Source organism: Puma concolor, chromosome C1, assembly GCF_028749965.1.
Source record: "Puma concolor isolate L17-30 chromosome C1, mPumCon1.1.hap2, whole genome shotgun sequence".
Taxonomy (NCBI): Eukaryota; Metazoa; Chordata; class Mammalia; order Carnivora; family Felidae; genus Puma; species Puma concolor.
The window spans coordinates 63,275,803-63,294,247 of record NC_141674.1 but is presented as its reverse complement, the minus strand read 5'-3'; the positions used below and the strand labels follow the sequence as shown (position 1 = coordinate 63,294,247).

The window sequence follows — 18,445 nt, the reverse complement described above, 5'->3', positions numbered from 1 at the left end:
CAAAGCAACACCTTTTCTAACCACTTGATGGTGTCTTTTGCTGTTTATACCCTGAGCAACAAACCATAGGAAACTAATGGTGTTTTAAATGGAAAACAGCAGTTCATTAGGATTGGTTAATAGGTTCTTGGCAAAATTTCAACTTAATAGGTATGCAAGTGTATCTCTGTGTGCTCAGCAAGGCCTATCCCAAGCTTTCTGATGGTGTTATTCAGTACTATAAATTTACTTTGACAGCTAGTAAACAGATAAGTCTGTCCTGGGAGCAGGGAATCTGGAGCCAGTGGCAATTTCCTAAAGGGGGCAGGACACGTAGAGCCAGACAAGTATTAACACGGCAAACATTGAGCTTTTATGCTTCTTCATTCTTTTTTTTTTAATATATGAAATTTATTATCAAATTGGTTTCCATACAACACCCAGTGCTCATCCCAAAAGATTCCCTCTTCAATACCTATCACCCACCCCCCATCAACCCTCAGTTTGTTCTGTTTGCTTCTTCATTCTTTAATTGAATATTAGTAACATAGCAAAATGTGATGCAAAAGCTTTGTTTCTTAGAATTCCTAATTCACAGACTCTAATTAGTAGTTTAAGATTGGAAATGAATTATTAAGAATACACATTTTAAGGGAAATACCAAGGGTCAAGCCATCACTCAAAAATATTGGCTTCCTTACTATGTGTTAGATCAATATTTCTGTTGGCTCCAGCTGAGTTGGTAGAAGATTCATATAACAAGCAGACAACTATCTAATTTAATTCTACTAACCATAGGAAACTGCACTAGGCAATGTTTGTATTTCATTGTTTGCTGAGGAAGCTTGACCTTACTAAGCAGATTGCTAAGCATTGTTTTATGGTGTACATATGAAATTGCCATGTGCATGAGCAATGGCTGTAGGTGTTCATCCCACGGAGAGTACTGTAGCTTTCTGCTCTCTTTCAGGCAGTCAGAATAATACAGCCCACCCCAGAGAATGCTTTTTTCCAATCCTTGCAAAAGATGCATTTGAGAGTCAGGTTTTAGTGTCCGTGAATGGAAGTAGCTTGAGCTTTGAGAATTTTTGGAGCAGAGAAAATGGAAGGAAGGTTTTCCCTTTTTTTTTTTTTTAATTAGCACATAAAGACAGCAGGAATAGAAGAGGAAGAGGGTTGGTTTCTGTTTCGTTTGGGTCTATAGCAGAAAGCAGCTATGGGCAGTAGAAAGAGCACTAGACCTAGAGTCCAAATGTAGGCCCAAGTTTCAGTTTGGCCACGTATTCATCTTGCTTCGTGGAGAAATTCATGTAGCCCTTGCTAGCAAATGGAACAAATAAGGCCTCCCTCATGCTTAAGGTATTAGACAACTGCCAAATATTCTAATAGCATCTTAACATATAAAACTTGTTCCACACTTGAAATTTCAGTTTCTGACTTCACTATTTCTGTTAGCAACATCGACATTTCTCCCAGCCAAGCATCTCTAATCACTACTGTTGTGTGTGGTATCAGTGGGATACTGATTATTTGCCTAAAGTTTATTTTCTCAGATTTTATCTTTGCAAATATTGTCAGGTGAAACAAAGTTCTTTTGTTATAAGACAACTGTTTTCGTTTGTATGTTGCACAGCTAATCACTAAAGGCCTGCAAGACAGTGCTGTGCCCTGTGGGCAGCTGGTTAACCTCAAGAATAAGACTCTCCTGGCCCTCAGCGAGCTGGCAGCCTAGTGAAGAATTCAGCTGTGTCCTTAACTAATCCTGATACACAAAGCATAGCTCTGAGAACTATTGAGTCCCTCTAACTTGGAAGTATTGGCTCCTAGTAGTATTTACTCCAGAAGGGGCACTTTTCCACACATGCTGTCCAAATTTTATATCACATCACTCTGGTAAAAAGCTCAGTTTCTTATTTCTCCCCACCCCAAATTCTCTTTTACCAAGTATTTCTTGAGTTTAGTAATTGTACCGAATACTTGAGGAGGTCCTATAGTGTGACCACATTGTATGATCACATCTTTCTTCTCAAATCCCTCTCCTTGTCACATGGACAAGACACATAGTTCCATGATAGTCCTTGATATATATTCAAATGGCTCACCAGAGTACTTTTTCCCAAAGATTAGCAGTGTTCTTTTTTTAAAAAAAAATTTTTTTAACATTTATTTATTATTGAGAGGCAGAGACAGAGCGTGAGCATGGGAAAGGCAGAGAGAGGGGAGACCCAGAATCCGAAGCAGTCTCCAGGCTCTGAGCTGTCAGCACAGAGCTGGACGTGAGGCTTGAACTCACAAACCGTGAGATCATGACCTGAGCCGAAGTCAGACGCTTTACCGACTGAGCCACCCAGGCACCCCTACCAGTGTTCTTCTAAAGAGGGTTTCTGGCAAGTAAAATTTTCAACTTCTTATCCCACAAGATTTTATGAGGTACAGACAAAGTTTGCATAACAAAAGCTTTTTTTTCAGCTATGCGTTTCCCTTTCTCCTATTATGTTTTGATCTCCCTTAGCAATGCAGCAATGAGCTAATGGCACGTATGAAATGAATAACTGGTAATTGGCCCTTCAAGAGCTATATGCAAAATGGTGGTCTTAATGAAAGAAGAGAAAGCCTTCCTCAATTTCTCAGCTCACTAGGGCACCACTAAGTACGATTCTGAAACAATGTCTCCATGCAGTCAGCAAAATGAAGGATAGCACACCATAGTGCAGTGGGTCATTGGCAATCCTATCCTGTTGAAAGAAAAATTAAAATGAGAAGAATAACTGCCATCCATTCATTTTTTGCACATATGGTTAATGGCCCACATTAAAATCTCTAACCAGTCTCTATCCTTCTTCACATAGAATAAGAAACAAGCGTCTCTGTTACTTCTTCCTCAAGTTTGCAGTCCTTGGGCCAGATAGACTATCTTAAAATGGTGGCTGCATCAAGCACTTGTAGAGTCACAAGTCCTAGATAGGTTGTACATATCACATTCTACTTATGCTAATTAAAATGGTATAGAATGATTTTAAAATACATATGTATATTTTTATACCAATAGCATATGGTTACCATTTAAAAAATGATTTCATGGTAAATAACTGTTGTTGTTGAAAGGGCGATGTTTGAAGTGGACCATACTTTGTTTGAAAATAGTCCTGTGAGTGAAATACAACAATTCCCCCTCTGAAACAATAAAAATATGTTAAGTTCCCAAAAGATAATTTCTTATATATCTAAATGCTTGCTACTTTCATTACTGTGAAATGCATGAATTTACTCTATAGCCATTATCAAGTATGGCTCATAATATGTAAGTGTCAGGGAAGAAATTTCTAAGGGTGTGTATTGTGAAAGCACTACTCCAACTATAGGCTATAAACTCTTTTTCACTTAGAAAAAGGTAATAGATGCAAGCTAAGCATGAGAAAAGAAATTTTAGCCTGGGTATGCTTGCATTTTGTAGATTCTTTTACAAACCAGTCTGTACATCTATCAAAATATAGTTATTGGGAAAACAATGCTAATTTATCAACAAAAAAAAATTTTTTTTTGAGCGAAGAAAGGTATACACACAATAGTCTGAAGACCTAGAGGGCCTACTCGAAGCACTCAAAGCCTAAGAAATTCAGGAACTTGTATTGAAAAAAATAGTCCTATCTGGGATTTGTGTTTCTTTGGACAGCAGATAGTTGAGTCTTGTGCTTTTTTATTTATCTAAATTGACAATCCCTCTCTTTTAATTGAAGTGTTTAGACAATTTACTTTTAGTCTAATTATCAATAGGGTTGCGTTTCAACCCAGCATCTTGCTATTCATCTTTATTTGTCCCTTCTATTCTGTGTTCCTTTTTCCCTCTTTTCTTCTTTTGATTATTTTATGTTATTTAATTTTATCTCCACCATTGATTTAATAGCTATCCTTATCTGATTTATTTTTTAGTGGTTGTGCTAGGGTTTACAGTATACATCTTTAACTTAACAACAGTATACATTCAAATAATATAATGACACTCTTGGTATAAGAATCTTACAACTGTGTGCTTCCATTACCCTCCCCCTGTCCTTGGTCTGATTAATATGGCTCATTTAAATTCCTCATGTGTTATATAAATCCTACAATACACTGCTATTATTTTGCTATAGTCTATTACCAATTAAAAAGATAAAAAATGAGAAAAATGTTTTTATGTTTACTTATATATTTACCATTTCTGTTGTTCTTCCTTCCTTTGAGTAGATTCAACTTTTTACCAAAGACTCCCTATAACATAACATATGTATCTTTTGGCTATGAATTCTCTCACCTTTTGGTAGTCTGAAAAAAGCCATTATTTCATCTTCATGTTAAAGGCTTTTTTTTTTTTCATGTTAACAGTACTTTTTTTCCTTTGGTGCTTTAAAGATGTCATTCATTTTCTTAGATGTCTGATAAAAAGTCTACTGTCATTCATTCTTTCTTCTTCTGTATGTGTGTTGTCTTTCTCTAACTGCTTTTAAGATTTTTTTTTATTTTGCTTTCTTTCTTTAGTTTGAATGTGATGTTCTCTGGTATGGTTTTCTTCATCTTTATTGTGCTTGTTGTTTATTGAGATTCTTGGCTCTGTTAAATTTGGAAAAACCTCATCCATTATTTCTTCAAATGTTTTTTGGCCCATCTCCTCCTTTCCAGAATTCTAATTACATCAGTATCAGACCACTTGATATTGTGATATTCTTGATGTTCTGCCTACAAATTTTAGACATCTCTGCCCTTTCAAACTCTGACCTCTTATGAAATTGCTGAATTCTGTTTAGGTTTCCTTCTCTGAGCTGTGGCCTGGACCTACTTCCAGGTAATGATCTGGGGCAACTGGAAGGTTTACCTGGTTTGTTTCCCTTCTCTCAGAGACCACAGGCCCATGCTCTGAAAACTATTGTTTTATTTTTTTATCTTTCTATTGTGCGAGGTATTTATAATGGGAAGGCAGTATCCATAACAGTTAATCCTTCATGGTCAGAAGCAAAGTTCCCCCTGCCTAACTTTTCTTTCACCAGCTTTATATTTAATTAATTCATAAGTTAAAAAATATAATTGATCTTTTAAAATGTAAATATGAATTTCCTCCACAACTTTATTGCATTTTGGATAAAATCCTGAATCCTTTCCCTGGCTTAGAGACCCTGTGTGATCTGGCCCCTTCTTTCCTTTGTAGGTATATCCTTTACCAACTGCTCTTTCCTCCACTCAAATCCTCCAGTGACACTGGTTAAATCGTTTTATTCCTCAGATCTACCATGCATGCTCTTGTCTCTGCCTGGCATGCTTCCCTTAATCATTTCTTTTTTTTTAATTTTTTATTTATATATGAAATTTATTGTCAAATTGGTTTCCATACAACACCCAGTGCTCATCCCAAAAGGTGCCCTCCTCAGTACCCATCACCCACCCTCTCCTCCCTCCCACCCCCCATCAACCCTTAGTTTGTTCTCAGTTCTCAACAGTCTCTTATGCTTTGGCTCTCTCCCACTCTAACCTCTTTTTTTTTTTTTTTTTTGTTCCCCTCCCCCATGGGTTTCTCTTAAGTTTCTCAGGATCCACATAAGAGTGAAACCATATGGTATCTGTCTTTCTCTGTATGGCTTATTTCACTTAGCATCACACTCTCCAGTTCCATCCACGTTGCTACAAAAGGCCATATTTCATTTTTTCTCATTGCCACGTAGTACTCCATTGTGTATATAAACCACAATTTCTTTATCCATTCATCAGTTGATGGACATTTAGGCTCTTTCCATAATTTGGCTATTGTTGAGAGTGCTGCTATGAACATTGGGGTACAAGTGCCCCTATGCATCAGTACTCCTGTGTCCCTTGGATAAATTCCTAGCAGTGCTATTGCTGGGTCATAGGGTAGGTCTATTTTTAATTTTCTGAGGAACCTCCACACTGCTTTCCAGAGCGGCTGCACCAATTTGCATTCCCACCAACAGTGCAAGAGGGTTCCCGTTTCTCCACATCCTCTCCAGCATCTATAGTCTCCTGATTTGTTCATTTTGGCCACTCTGACTGGCGTGAGGTGATATCTGAGTGTGGTTTTGATTTGTATTTCCCTGATAAGGAGCGACGCTGAACATCTTTTCATGTGCCTGTTGGCCATCCGGATGTCTTCTTTAGAGAAGTGTCTATTCATGTTTTCTGCCCATTTCTTCACTGGGTTATTTGCTTTTCGGGTGTGGAGTTTGGTGAGCTCTTTATAGATTTTGGATACTAGCCCTTTGTCCGATATGTCATTTGCAAATATCTTTTCCCATTCCGTTGGTTGCCTTTTAGTTTTGTTGGTTGTTTCCTTTGCTGTGCAGAAGCTTTTTATCTTCATAAGGTCCCAGGAATTCACTTTTGCTTTTAATTCCCTTGCCTTTGGGGATGTGTCGAGTAAGAGATTGCTACGGCTGAGGTCAGAGAGGTCTTTTCCTGCTTTCTCCTCTAAGGTTTTGATGGTTTCCTGTCTCACATTCAGGTCCTTTATCCATTTTGAGTTTATTTTTGTGAATGGTGTAAGAAAGTGGTCTAGTTTCATTCTTCTGCATGTTGCTGTCCAGTTCTCCCAGCACCATTTGTTAAAGAGACTGTCTTTTTTCCATTGGATGTTCTTTCCTGCTTTGTCAAAGATGAGTTGGCCATACGTTTGTGGGTCTAGTTCTGGGGTTTCTATTCTATTCCATTGGTCTATGGGTCTGTTTTTGTGCCATCCCTTAATCATTTCTTGGGTACCTCTTACTCATCTTTTATACATAGGCTTGAATGCTACTTATTCAAAGTGATTCTTTCCCTGGTCCTTCATCACCCATGTGTGCAAAAAAATTAAGATTCCTTGTTATATTTTGTCATAGGACACTAGTTTTTTCCTTCATAGCACTGAACATAATTTGTAGTTATATTTTTATTTGTGTGCATATCTTTTTTCTGAGAGAGTATGTACAAATGGGGGAGAAAGAGAGAGAGAGGGAGAGGGAGAGGGAGAGGGGGAGAGAGAGAGAGAGAGAGAGAGAGAGAGAGAGAGAGAGAGAGAATCTTAAGCAGGTTCAACATTCAGCGCAGAGCCCAACATGGGGGGAGCTCAATCCTACCACTCTGGAATCATGACCTGAGCTGAAATCAAGAGTCCAACACTCAACCGTCTGAGCCACCCAGGTGCCCCTGTGTGCTTATATTTAATTGTCACTTGCCTTGTGGACTATAAACTCCAAGAAGTCAGGATCTGTGGCTATTTTGTATATCCTTCTATTTTAGGGTCTGGCACATAGTAGACACTCAACAAGTATTTGTTGATGGATGTTTGTACTAGCTGAGAAATAGTGAATTCTACATCTTGAGGGACATGGGATAAGGACTAGGCATCATTATTAGGAAAATGTGTAATTCCAAGAAGATACCTAAATATCACAGCTCCTCTACTTTCCTATATTTTTAGTGCCGCAGGATGATGGGTTTGAGGGGTAAAAGCAAAGGGAAATGCCACTTTGTGGTATTTTTTGTGCTTTTTGTGCTTAGGACTATTAGTTGCTACAATCCTATGGTTTTAAAAATGTAGCACAGATGATCTGCCATGAATGTTCTGATTCATTTTCTCACTTCAAAATAATGGCTATTGCTTTAGTTATTATGAGGCAATCTAAGTATAGAAAATTTGAAAAATAAATAAAAGCTTTCCTGGTATCTCTTAGTCTCCTTTGTCGGTTCAGCATCCTCAGTCCATGTTTTCCATATGGGCTTGCAATTAGCCTTGGCTTTCTTCTGTCCTCTTGGGACTCATCCCTTAGTGCTTCTTCCCCTTTGCCCACAGCTTCTCTGTCAAATGTACATTTTTAATTCTGATGTTTCCTCTGGGCTGGAGCCCCATATGTCCAATGCCAACATGATGCCTCCACTTAGAGATCTAATGTAAGTTCAGAAACAAATTCATCATCAATCTTCCAAACTCATCTCATGCCTCTCATGTCCTATCCCAGTGTCTGGTACAACCATCTGCCTAGTTGTCTAATCCAGAAACATAGGTATTATCATGAGCTCCTCTTTCCCCCTCCTTCATAACTCTGGCCATATTCTGTCACTTTTTCAATCAAATACCTTTTGTGTCAGTGTGATTGGCATTGGCATTTTCTTGACTGAGCTGCAATCATGTTTCACCTAGAATACTGCTCCACTCCCCTGACTGGTCTCCTTGCATCATCCTATTTCCCTCCCTTCTTTATCCACATTGCAGCCAAACTGATCTTTGAAAGATACACAGTATTCCGCTGCCTAGGACTCTTCAATGGCTTCCCACTGGTGTCAGAGTAAAGATAAATCTTCTAGACTACAAGGCCCCACAAAAAGCCTTCCACCTATTATTTCTGCCTTCTCTTTTCTTCTTCCTTTTCCTTTTTTTCTTCTTTCCAATTATGCTAGACTTTCAGCAGGTCCTCTAATGTGCACGCTCTTTTCTTCCTTATAGGCTATACAGGTGTTGTTCCCTGTGCTTTGAACACTCATCCTCTTAAACTATAGCCTGTTTCATTCCTGCCTGTTAGTACTTAATACAAGCTTTTTTTTTTTTTTTTGACTCTCATTGCAAAGTCAGGTTTTCTTATTTAATGCTTTTATAGTACCTCATGGCTATTCTTTTTTAAATTTTTTAGTGTTTATTTATTTTGAGAGAGAGCATGCGTGCAAATGGGGAAGGAGCAGAGAGAGAGAGAGAGAGAGAGAGAGGGAGAGAGAGAGAGAGAGAGAGAGAGAATCCTAAGCAGGCTCTGCAGTGCCAGCACAGGGCCCGATGTGGGGTTTGAACTCATGAACCATAAGATCATGACCTGAGCCAAAATCCAGAGTCTGACAGTTAACTGACTGAGCCGCCCAGGTACCTGCCTCCATACCTCTTCTTTATTGCACCTCATACCTTGATAATTAACTGTAAATTAGTTGGTTATGTTCTTCACTTATTAGACTATAAGCTTCATGAGAGCAAGGCTGTGTCTATCTAATTCCTTGTAGCTCTGGTGCCTAGCACAGTTCTGAATAAAGTAGGTACTCAGTAAATACTTTTGGATTGAGAAATCCTTTGAAAGGATTGCTGGTACAGTTCTGCCTTCACAGAAAGGAAAAGTCAACCCAAAACAAAAAGCCAAGTTTTTTTTTTCAAACCTGACATTGACCAAGTCAGTGGCCAGTGTGGAACTAATTTAGAAAAGAGAGTAGCAGGGATCAAGGACAATTAGGCAAAGCGTGGACATTTTTGGCACAGGATGCTTTTGACAACTCAAGTTTCAGCTAAAAGGGGGGTGAGGGAATAATGAATCAAGATCTAGTCTCAGTAGAAAAGAACCTGATAGAAAAAAGCTGAAAGAATAAGAGTTGTTCTCTGATTACTGAGCTTGACTATCCGTGCTCAAAATGCATGGCGTCAGAAACTGAGCATAAAGAAGACACTACGACAAAGGGAAAGAAAAGTTAAGACTGGCCACGTATGGTAGAAAGCTAAGGAAAGTATAGCTTTCAGTTCATGTATGGTACCTGGAACTCTTTATCTTAGATACATGTTTTTGGTTTTGGTTTTGTTTTGTTTTTGGCATGGGGCAACAGAGTATTCTCACAATCCGCCTGCCACCTTGCTAGTGGAAAGAGAATTCTTAAAAAATGTACCACTGGACCAGAGACCTGGCTAGAGTGAAATTTGTAATTTGTGGGTAGCATATTTTATTGTGGCTTATTCTGTGGGGGTCAGGAGGCAGAAACTGCCCCAGGTGCCAATGCTCGGCATGGTAACTGTCTACAGTAGGGAGAAAGGAAGTCACAAGACATGAGAATTTTATAATCCAGTTGATCAATAAATATCTATGAAGCACCTCATATGTCCCAGGTACTAGTGAATCCATGGTGATATAGACAGATATTAAATAAATATGTAAGCTCTCAGGTAACAGAAACATTAGTGTCAAATTTTATAAATGTCATAATAGTCTAAGGGCACATTTTTATTCTACTTATAACAAGGATATCAACAAGAGCTGCCTTGTGCTGGGTCTGTGTTCTGCTCAAGACTTCTGGATGTGCATACTAACTTGTAAGAGAGAAAGAAGAAGACAGAACAACAGATTCTAAAGTGTATATGTTCATGCATATTACAATTATTGGAATTGTGAATATGTATGTTGATACCAGAGGAGAAATTTTGGAAAAATTTTTCCTTCTTATGGATTGCATGATAGAAACCTTTATTGCAGTGATAGGAATAGATTTTACTCTAAATGCCAACTTTGATTTAATGGAGTGTGGCTGCCTGGAGTACCGTGTTGAGAAGGATTCTGAGGCATGTCTAGGCTTAAGGTATTGAGCACTGGATTGAAATATTTGAAATGGGCCCACGATGTAATTAGGGAAGCAATCATGTTACAAATTGCTTCTCCTTATTCTGTGTGGTAACAGAACTCACCTGCACCCTCTCCCCATTGAAACTGATTCTTTTATTTATTCATTCAATATTTGTTGCAAATGAGATGTGCCTGGCACTGTGCTATGCATGGGAGATACAGAGATAAAAGGACATAATCTTTGCACTTAAAGATCTTGTAGTCAAGTAAAATAAAATTACAATGTCATTGCATAAAAATGCCTTATCTTTATGTTTGAACAGTATTGTGAAATGCTACATTTTCTTTTTACTTTTTCCCCCATCAAATCCTAGTGAATAAAATCTGCTCTAAAATTATTAAATACTGAATGAAGGTAGGCTGAAAAGTGTCATTCTCAACTCATTTGGAGCTCAAGATAAAAATCTTGCAAAATTCACAAATCATAGTAAATTGTCATCCAACAGAGAATATTTCCATCTAAGGATATGGGCTACACTGAACTAACAATTATATTTTGATATGTATTCTAACTAAACCCCAAGGCAACAACACCATGGTGTGATAGCTGTTTAGAATAAAGATGGAAAAATATTCCCCAAAAAAGTCTTATTAAGAGTATAGCTGTGCATATATAATGATCTCTCTGTACTTCTTTGTCTTTATTTTTCTCTTTCCTGTCCTTCCCTGCACCACCCCCCCCCCCCACCCCGATCATGCCAGAGTTTTCATTTTCCATTGAGGATCATGGTTCTGTTCCCTTTGTATGTGGTGATTGGATTCTGTTATGGGTCAATGACTGTGAAAGAAAGAACCCCTCACATTCTCTGTTTGTGACTACTTAATATTTTTCTGTATTGAATACATCATATCCTTGGTAGCTTATGCTTGTTCAACCTGTGCTCTTTTTCTTCTTTGTCCACCATCGGGACTGAAGTATTGCTCTTGTTTTTACCTCTGACCTTTACATGGGGAAATATCATTGGATATTTTCCAAAGGCAGATGAGTCTATGTGAAGTGATCTTTACACCAACCTTCAGATGTCTCTTGAAGGTCAGGGAATTGACCAGTATCTTGGTACTATACAAATTTGCCTAAACTGCTTCATGGGACAAATTTAACTCTGAATGCCTCATTGCTCTTGAGACCACCCCTTCCTCTCTAAAGATGCTTAAGGTAATAGAATGGAATGGGTTGAGATTGTAAGATTCTAAGTCTTATGGACCTGGATAAAACTCTGACATTTACATACTGGCATTCAAAAATGGGCTGTACTATTATGCCAATAGTCTAATTTGAATCCCCAAAGTTGCTAACTTCCAGACTCTATACTTCAAACATCTAGCTTCTGTATATCTTATAATGGTGATGCCCTTATATACTGTCACTGCCCCAAGAGCTATGGTAAAATTCACATCCTCACTGGATCATAAACTATTCAAAAGCAGAGGCAGGGTCTTGCTATTTTTTAGTGCTACATTATTAGCACAGAGCATGTACTCAAGAAATTTTGGTTGAATGAATAAAAACAATACAAAACTATTTTATTTTAAAATAGCACATAAATATGGCAACCACCATTTCTACAACCTCCCTCCCCCAAAACACAGTGCAGGAATTTGTAAAATCAATGATGTCAGTTTTTCACAAATTTGAGAATTCTTTTCAAGTTTGTGTTTCTATATGCAGTGGTTAGATTCTGTCTTCTACTGAATTTTTACCTTTCCTTTTCTCACCTGCCCCACCACACATCACCATGACATATTACAGAGGCTGATATGGAAAGAGATTGCACCTTTCCTCATTCAAAGGATAGTGTTGATCCGGACAAAGGTGATGAAACCTAGAGGCATGGATATACTTAAGATGACATTGCTTAAGATGATATCACATGGATCTGCTTTATTCAATGAACTCTTGGTCATTTTTTGGGCACAGAGGAATTGGCTTTTTTTTTTTAAATCACAAACGAAAAGAGACAATAGTATATGTTGGGAAATGTGACATGACTTATAAATAGATATAGCAGATAATTGCATGATGAAGTCAGAAATAGCATAATTATTGTCATACCTATTATCTACTTCCTCTTGTCTGCCATGCATCAGTTGGATGCCTCAACTTTTATAAGGAATTTGTGTTTTATGTTTCTTTTCTTTGGGTCTTTTAAAATGTAGTTAATACAAATATGGATAAATTATTGTTTTATTCTAAAACATGTAGCATATTACACTAATTTACATTATAGCATTCAAGACATCTGTTATGGGAGGATTTAAAAGTGGGACAGATTAAGGATGCCTGTGTGATTCAGTCGATTGAGCATCCAACTCTTGATTTCAGCTCAGGTCATGATCTCATGGTTCATGAGGGTCGAGCCTTGCTTAGGGCTCTATGCTGGGTGGGGAGCCTGCTTGAGATTCTCTCTTTTCCTCTCCTTCTGCCTCTTCCCTTGTTTTTGTGCACAAGCGAGCTCTCTCTCTTTCAAAGAAAAATAGTAGGACAGATTATATCTGAATATCTGGAACAATGATGAGTTAATTGAGGAGAAGATTGAAAGGGAGGAGCAGGTGAAAAAAAGTGAGTTCAAGGATCCTGGAAAATATGTGTGTGTGTATATGTGTATATACACACACACACACATTTATGTGTATTCATATATATATACATATATATATATATATATATATATATATATATATATATATATATATATCATTGTATATAGACATCCTCCTCTACATAGTGGCAAAAGTTCCTAGACAATCAAGTGGGTAAACATTGAAATAGCCTTGGGCCAAAATTGTCTAGGTTCTGATTCTAAAAAGAGTGTTGGGAGACTCCTGCCATATATAAATATCAATGACCATCTATTGGAATATTGTGGTTTTGGAAGGGATACCACTGAGTGTATTTTGAGGTGCATATATTTTCTGCATAGTTCAGGCTATCTCAAGAAATATCAGTGATTTAGAAAATAAGCTCTTCTTTCTTAATCACAGCTTACCACCTCTTTTATTTTTCACATGCCAGCATCCTTCAGAGCTCCCATGTTCTATAAGGAAGGGTATTAACATTCACCGAGTGTCTTTTATGTGGCAGACACTGGTGAAAATTTCAGTATCGTGTCATTCATTTCTCACAACAGCCCTGTGATAGCACTCTGTCCCATTTTACAAATGAGACAGGCACAGCAAACAGAGGGAGTGAGGGGCAGGGCCAGGCCAGGTCTCTCTGACCGCACTGTGGCCAAGCAGAAAGCAGAACTTCATCTTATCTGTATGAAATGTATTTTTTTTTCAGGCTTATGAGTTTTCAAACCTTCTACATTCCATAAAAACATACACCATTTCTGATTACTGAAAGGTAGTGTTCAACTTCTTACCTGTAACCATTCTCTTGCTTTTGATTTCATACACCTCAGTCATCTTTACCTACCAGCCTGCCTGCTTCAGCACTATGGTCCTGCCAAGGCTGCCCCTGTGAGGAGTGCCTGGGACCCCCAGTCCTGTGCCCTCATCAGCACCATCATTTTTTTGTCTCTTTAAGGGAAGTGCGTTATGTGTGGACCACATTTTCTGGCCTTTTCCCTCTTGACTTTCTCTGGACTGTCCCTAACTCCATTACAGATTTCTTTTTTTTTTTTTTTTTTATTCTTTTTTTTTTTTATTTATTTTTGGGACAGAGAGAAACAGAGCATGAATGGGGGAGGGGCAGAGAGAGAGGGAGCCACAGAATCGGAAACAGGCTCCAGGCTCTGAGCCATCAGCCCAGAGCCTGACGCGGGGCTCGAACTCATGGACCGCGAGATCGTGACCTGGCTGAAGTCGGACGCTTAACCGACTGCGCCACCCAGGCGCCCCCATTACAGATTTCTTTAAATCGTGGCTACTAGAACTGCCAAAAAGGTTCCTCATGCATAGGATAATATCTTTATTTTGTTTCCAGTACTTGACCATGATACTCAGAACGTTGTTACCTTTTTTAAATTTTTTCCCCATGTTTATTTATTTTTGAGAGAGAGAGAGCGAGCAAGTGGGGAAGGGGCAGAGAGAGAGGGAGACACAGAATCCCAAGCAGGCTCCAGGCTCTGAGCTGTCAGCACGGAGCCCGACGCGGGGCTCGAACTCACAAACCGTGAGATCATGACCTGAGCGGAAGTTGGACGCCCAACCAACTGAGCCACCCAGGTGCCCCTCTTGGTACCTTTTAAGATTCAACAGCAGTTCTTCTTTTAGAGAACGTAAAAGGTTACAGATGATAATCAGCAGGGTCAGGTCCATCTCAGACCTCAGGTGCTCAAGTGTTATTTCCACAAGGGCATCTAGGTGGGGCGCAACGTGGGCCTTTTATAAGGTGGTCAGGTGTGTCCATTTGCCCCCCTTCTTGCTCCTCCAGCTGCAGCTCACATCACTCAGCCTCTCACCCAAGTGTCTTCCAACCATACTGGCTTTGTTCGTGTTCCCCGTAGTTGCCAGCTCCTTCCTATCATAGGGTCTTTGCCCATGCTATGCCCTTTGCCAAGACTGCACACCATTACTCATCCTTTAAATTTCTGGTTTATTGCCCTCATACAATATACTTCTTCATAGCAAGTATCATATCACATTTGCAAGTAAAGAATTATTGTGCTTATTTGCTTAAAGTCTCTCATCCTGATGCATTACAAAGAACTCCATGAGGACAAGGAGGGATTCCTTTGGTTACCTATGTAGTCTCGGTGCCTAGCATAGTATTTGATACCGAGTAAGAGGCCAGTAAATCCTTGCTAAATGAATGACTAAATTATGGAAGGAAGGAAATAATGACTTTGTGGACACAGTTGTGTCCACACCCTGGTTCCAGTTCTCCCTTTCAGCAAGACTGGTTTTAACAGCCTCTTTTTCAGATGATACAGGCTTAGTTATCACATCTCTCCTGGGCTTGCAGACTGCCAGGTCTCTGTAGCAGGGGTTAATGAAGCCGGGACACAGTGCGAAATGATATCAGCTATAGTGGCTGACTCTACATGGCCAGCCACCTGCTTTCTTGCAGTATACTGAGTAAGCCAAGTACAGTTTGGGTGGGCAATGGCACCAGAGGTTGGCATGCAGGACACAGCAGTGGAGGTTCCAGCCACCACAAAGTGTTAGAAATTCAGCATCATGACTCTGAGTATTTTTTATATTCAGACATATCCAAGCCAATGTGTTGGAATACTGCAGTATAAAATATATTTTTATCACTATAAAAGCCATTTTATGCACATTGTAGAAAGTTAGAAAATATATCAAAATAAAATAAAATTAAATAAAGTACCACAGTTACAATCACCCACACATACAACCTTTCTCATATTTCCTTCCAGATTTGTAGTATTTGTTTATGAGAGATTTTGCTTTTTATGCTGTTTGCTACCTGTTTTTTTTTTTTTTTTTTTGGTAAACAGTTTCTGCTTTTCCAGTTCAACAAATGTTAATTTTATCTTATACTCATCCTATATTCAGATTTCCCCAGTTGTCCCCCACAAATGTCTTTATAGCATTTTGTCCATCTCAGGATCTAATCTAGTCCAGACCTTGGATCTGGTGGTTATGTCCCTTAGGTCTCTAATATTCTAATTAGCAAGGTCCCTTTTTCTCCTAATACTGACATGTGGTCCTGTCAGTTGTCCTGCAGAATATCTCATTTTCTGGATTTGTTTGGTTCCTTCCCAGGGGTATCGTTCACATTGTTTCTTTATCTCCTGTAGTTCGTATAAAATGTAGGTTAGGTTTTGATGTATTCCTGTTAAACATTTTTGGACCAGAATACATTCTACATATGCTGTATGATCTCCAATGCATCACATCAGGAGAAACATAGTATACGGTTGAATCACTATTAGCAATGCTGAACCTGAATGTAGGACTAGGGGCCGGGTTCTTTTTAATAAGATTCCAGACTGACACAGCAAGAGTGTGACTCTCACCAATTTCCAGCCTGGCTCTGCTCATTGCTAATCCCTCCTCCATCCCTATCTCCAACCTGTCTTCATCCCCTTAGTACCCTTCAAGCAGGTGCCTGCATAACTCAGTTGGTTAAGCGTCCAACTTTGGCTCAGGTCATGATCTCAGGGTTTGTGAGTTCAAGCCCTGCGTTGGGCTCTGTGCTGACAGATCAGAGTTGGAGACTGCTTCAGATTCAGTGTCTCCCTCTCTCTCTGCCCCTAGGCTCTGTCTCTCTCTCTCTCTCTCAGAAAAAAAAAAAAGTTAAAAAAAATAAAGAAGACCCTTCGAGCAAGAAAGACAAAAGGAAATGAAGGTGGTAAAAGGCACAGCAATCAGATTAGGAAGGGTAGTCCAATAGTTCCCATCTCCAACTACATACTGAGGCCACTGCACTAGCCATAAGTAGGCAGGATGCATATCCAGGAGCTGATCTCATTTGAGATTCCAGTCTTCTCAGCTATTACCAGGGTCAAAATAATTTGGCATTGGTGTTTGTACACATCCAAAGGCAGTCTGCATGATGTATGGATGTTCTCGTACTTTTTAAAAAAGATATAAGGTTATACAGAAAGCTGGTTCTACCATTTTATGAATTGATCACACCAAAAAAAAAAAGAGACAAAGAACTATGATTTTTTAACTCACTGTGCAAATTCTAGGAAGAAGGAGTCAAAATTATATTGTATGATATTCTATCTGGGTAAGGGAGACCAGCACCTAGGTCCGCTTTGTTGTTTTTAAACAATGAGACTATGCAACCTTGGTACTTTCAACACTCTGAGTTTCCATATACCCTATCTGTAAAATGGGAATGCTTACACTTTTAGTCCATAGTTGCTGAGGATTTAACTGTGTCTGTAAAGCACCTACATTGCAGGAGTAGCTTATTTCCTTCTCCATCTGCTGGGGCTGAGGTTACTGCTCTGCTTCCTGCCATACCCAGTAAGGATTCCAGTGGGCCTGAGCCTGTGGGTGAAGTTCATTAGTATATATACCTGGAGGAGTTGGGAAAGATCAGAGTAGGGAGCTTGAGGCAGGGGCTAACCTCTGTTACTGTACGAACTAACGTTTAATTAGAATAGTACGTTCTTAGGCCTTTTACCAAAAAACATTGCGACATCTTTTTTAAAATATGAAATTTTGTTGTTTTTTATTATTTTCGGGGATTTGAAAGGCAAGTCTAGTTACTTAGGGCCCAGGAACAGGAATGAAGCAGTTGATATTGGATTTTAATATTTTATTCTATCTCTCAAGTACTCAGCCTTCAATATACATGCTTTTAGGTCTAATAAAACAGTGAGAGATGGCCATTCTTATTTGGGGGGCTTTCTTTGGCTATCTACCCCCCATGTAAAAGCTGGGAAATCAGTTAATGCTTATCATTCTAATGAATGTGGTCCAGCATTGCTCTTTTAAAGGAGGTGTGGTGCAGGATGAGGGGAGTCCTAAAATTTTTATAAATTATCTTTATTTTTGTGATCCATCTGAGTGCTAGAGGCTGGAAGTTGTACTGGTTATGAGTGGACATTGGAGCCACATAAACCTAAGTTTGATTTTCAGATCCACCACTTACTAGCAGGGTGGTGACTAAGCAAAGATTAGACCCGAAGCACATTGCCTCTGGGAACTTCAGCTTTTTATTTTTAGAGGAGAATTGATTACTCTGACTACGGCAATGGTTGTTGTGAATATTAAAAGAAATAATGTAAATGAATCATGGCACCTAGTGTATAGTAAGTATTCAAGAATTGGTTGCTATTTTAATTATCATTATCTTTCCCAGTGAACACAGTTTACAAATGCTCACTTTCTCTAGAATCTTTATCCCAACTCTGACTCTCAATGGTTTTCTATTGTTAGATTGATGTGAAACATGGATGCTTAGATCAAGGGTTGTAATTTCTGCCCATCAGTTCTATAGTGAGAATGCTTTTCGTTAATGGCTTGACAAGGCTGATAAAGTAACAGAGAATGGAGCGTTCATAGAAAGCATTAATATTTTTGTTTCCCATATGGATGGGATTATTTGAGCAATAAAACTTCAGTGTGCTATCACTGTTCATTATGGAACTTGCCACATCCACCTCCCCCACATGTAATGTGGTTCAATTGTGGCTGCAGAATTTGAGTTACATCTC

The 18,445-nt window shown here is 38.9% G+C and overlaps 1 protein-coding gene across 8 annotated transcripts in view; it reads left to right on the top strand.

Annotated features, from left to right (window-relative positions):
• Window positions 1–18,445, top strand: part of SLC44A5 (solute carrier family 44 member 5) — a 385,583-nt gene that overhangs the window by 169,275 nt on the left and 197,863 nt on the right. The gene's annotated exons all lie outside the window — the stretch shown is intronic.